The sequence below is a fragment of the Lycium ferocissimum genome, chromosome 12 (assembly GCF_029784015.1).
Source record: "Lycium ferocissimum isolate CSIRO_LF1 chromosome 12, AGI_CSIRO_Lferr_CH_V1, whole genome shotgun sequence".
NCBI lineage: Eukaryota > Viridiplantae > Streptophyta > Magnoliopsida > Solanales > Solanaceae > Lycium > Lycium ferocissimum.
Window position 1 is genome coordinate 64,756,846 of NC_081353.1, and position 4,096 is coordinate 64,760,941.

Genomic DNA, 4,096 nt, shown 5'->3' on the forward strand with positions numbered 1-4,096 from the left:
CTCTCCCCCAGGGTCCTTCCCCCGAACTCTATGTTCTCTTTGATGGTGGCCGTGGATTTCTAGCTGTGGTCATGGGAAATTCTGTTGGGTCTTGGATTAATTAATGAAGATAACGTGAGAGTGAAAAGGGTTCTTTGGTTGAGAATCTAGCAAGTTTGATAAGTGCTGTAGTTGGAAGATATTAATTTCTTTTGTTCTATGCTAGTTAAGGTTGGTAATGATCCTTTTTTGTATGTACTTGCTGCTTTAAATTTGAGGTTTTCATCACTCTAAAATGGTGATAATCTGCAAAGGAGAGAAATGGTGTTGATGGTGGATTGGAGGACAAAGGGGTGAGGGGGAGAGAGCAGAAAAAAAAAGAAAAAAAAAAAAAAGAAAAGCAAACTAGGATTCAATCACTCTCTCAGAAGAGCTGTAATACACTCTCCTTGACAATCAGCAATTTGTGTCTAATAGACACAATTTCAATATAGATTAAGTGCTTAATAGGTCATAACCTTAGTAGAGGTGCCTACATGAAAAATGTTGATAAGTTCAGGAGGCTACATATGTATTAGGCCTTAAAATTACTTTATGATTGATACAACACAATTTGTCGTCTAGTAATTATAAGTTTAACAATTCCCAATTCATTTTCATACAGATCTTGATTCTCCATTTTTCAGTCTATTGAACCAAACTTTCACTTGAAATGGAGCTTCCAAACTTCTCGAACATTAGAGGAGCCACCTGAAACCTCAGCAACCAGAGAAGCTGCTAAAATACCTGATGAAAAAGAAACTCGTGAGGTTATTCTAATTGTAATTCAAAACAAACAGAACAACAGCCACCGGAAATAACGAAAAGGGTTAAAAGCAAGGATGAGAGAAAAAGAACAACTTTCGATGACGACAACCAAACATCTCTATAACAAAATCATTTGTCACGATATTTTTTGACTGCTATAGTGAAATTCTGTTATAGTGAACATATAATATAACATAACATGAAAATTGAAATATGTATACTTCCTCAGACAAACAAACTGAAATGAGGAGTAACTGATAAATCGCCTTAAGAAGTATTCATACACATGCCAATTTTCTAAGTAGATAAAGTAGCTCACCGTCTTTCTCTAAACTAGAAATAAATAGCCTTGATCCACCTGCCGACACCAAAATAATGCTACTTTGCAGCTAGATATACAATTCCATGAGGACTACATAAGCATTGCACAAAAAGGAAGGGAAGCAAAAGTTCAGACGCGAGAAAGACGCGAGAAATTCACTGATAAAACTAAGAGCCCGTTTGGCTTAGCTTATAAGTTGTATAAGCTGTTTTCAGCTTTTTTGAGTGTTTGGCTGGCCAGCTTATACCATTTTGTGCTTAAAATAAGCTCAAAAAAATAAATTGGCCCGTTTGAATTGGGCTTAAAAAGCAGCTTATAAGCTGAGCAAAAAACAAACAAAAAAAAAGGTTGAGCTAACAGGCTCTAAAAATTAGAACTTCAACCAAACCAAACCTTTTTAATAAGTTTGTACAGGCTAGGTAGAGCAGAAAATGAGTAAACCGTTTCTGCCATGGGAATTATATCATAACCAGCTTGTCCGCTTTTTGTGTCACGATCTTAGCAAGTACATGAGGAAGAATCAAATGAGCTTCATACCAATCACTTGCAAAGAAACAAAATTCGGCGCTATTATTTCATCTGTGGCCGACAAGTTCTGTTGAATATTGGCATTTACATTTTGAATTGTTAGACATTGCATCACCTCAACATTGAAATCCTGAAAGTGCACTGTACGAGCACCCTAGTACACCAAAAGTAAAAAAACTTATCAAGATGATGATGAGACAATTAATTGAAAATCAATCAAGGCATTTATGCACCTTAAGACAGGAAAAGATCCCAGGAAGAACATGACCACGAACCAGCTGAAAACAAATGAAAGAGTGTCAACAAGATTAATAATGGAGGATAATTACAAGGGTCGAGATTTCTTGGCAAATCTAAGAAGCATTAGGGTGTTGACCCCCTCAAGGATAATCACAGCTGGACGATAAAAGTGAAAATGACAGTAATCATTATGAACTCTTATTTTAACAAGGGAATTGAAATATGTTATCACGGCACTATAGGAAATCAACATTCCACTGGCAATTGCAAATTTGACCTAAACTGTTTATATTCAATCACATGGTAAACATACTCCACGCATAAGCTTCTTGGAAATTCTCATGTTTCTGCAACTTCCCCCACCGGGGGTGGGGGGGGGGTGGGGGGCGGGGGGTGGGGTTTGAATAAAAATTGAACGGAAAAGGGGAAAAAAGAAACAAACAAACAAAGGACAAGACTTTCTCAAGTGAAAAACCTGAAGTCGAGTGAAAAGGGAGTGATCGGAGATGCAAAATTTCCTCTCTTAGAGATGGTTTGTCTGGGTACCCAATAGTAACTTATACTGATCATAGTCGATAAACACTTAAAAGAGAATCACCCATCTAATAGCCCTTTCTTTGGCTGAAGCATGCGAATTTTATAGGGAAAGAAGAAACCGTTAACAGAAAAATACTTTAATATGCCATGCCCTTCTACTTGCCCACAATAACAACAGACATCATTATAACTAAGTTAGGGTTTAATAAGTTAGGGTTTTCAGTCTCTAGGCGTAGCAAAAGATCAAAGATTCACCTCACATTAGAAGCCGACCTCTAAAACTCTTTTTCCAGTCAATGATAATTGCCCGCTTCTAATCTCAGAGCTCAGAGTCTTTACTAAATATAATGAACCTTCCCATTATTTCATCCCCCTTGCAAAATGAGAATAACACATGAGACTATCAGTCATCTAGGTGCAATATATCCATTTTACTCTATTAATTAACTATTCCTTAATTTCATATCAAGTTGCACAGAAATTGTTTGAGAAAAGACGTGATTTGGGTGAGTTAGTAAATGGACCCATAAAGTACACATAAATAAACCTTATGTAACTTATATAAAGGCGCAAAGTGAAATTTCTCTTATTAAACTGAGAGCAATTTTATGAGTATTATTCTATACTAGGTCATTACTATGGATTTTGACGACATAACCACATTATATTCTCCTTGTATTGATAGAATAACCACATTGTGATCATGCAATTTGTTCACAAGGGCACTATAAAAAAAAGGCCAACATCTGCTGATATCTTCTCATTATAGTGTATGATGAACAATGGCAGACCCCTGAGTAGTGTGCCTGGGAACAGGTATTTTGGTGCTTTTGTTTTGTAGGACATAGATATACTTGTGTTCTCAGGTCACATCTTTGAGGTCACCTTGCTTTTTATTTTTCTCTTTCAATTCTTTTTCTTCTTCAATTTGAATTCCACAATCATTATTCTTTACATACAGTAGCTTGCCGAGATTGCCACCCTTTTTACAAAATCGTCTACAAGTGCTACTTGATCAAGTTATTGTCATCTCATTACTAAAATTTTCCAATTAAATCACATAATTCATGTTGAGGTGTTAGTAGCTGTAATGAGCATGAAGGAAATAACGGAGAACTAAACTGTCACGTACCTTCATATTTTCCGGGTGATTACATCTGAATTAGACAACCCGAATATTTCCTTTGTACTGACCCTTCCCTAACAGTGAAGTAACAAATAATTAAAGCAACTAAAGATAACTGAAGCTAAATCGTTCTTGAGCTCAGCAAATGGCATATCTCTCTGCCTGGTAAGCCAGTAAGCCTATAATATTTGCACAAAAGGATCAACAAATTGAATCCAGATTAAAAAGGTCCATTATTTCCAACCAAGAAAAACTACTTTTTAAGAATTCTCACCGCTACCATTATTCCCGGCTGTTTTTTCCTAGTCAACCTAAGATAACTTTTCTAAGGAGTTGAATGAAAAAAGACAAACATTTTCAGTGAAAGAAAATATCATTTTCTAGTGCTTGGTTGGTCATAAAAAGTAGGTGACATGTAGTACTCCACAATACATGATATAGGATGTAAGATACTCCCTCCGGATCAAAAAAGTGTCGACTTAGCCTTTTTTTCTTGGGTAAAAAAAAGTGTCCACTTATTAAATCAAGAAACAATTAACTTATCTTTTCAGATTTGC

The 4,096-nt window shown here is 36.0% G+C and overlaps 1 pseudogene; it reads right to left on the reverse strand.

Moving 5' to 3' along the window:
• Nucleotides 1–682: 682 nt before the first annotated feature.
• On the reverse strand, nt 683–3,822 carry LOC132039521 (uncharacterized; annotated as a pseudogene).
• Nucleotides 3,823–4,096: the final 274 nt, after the last annotated feature.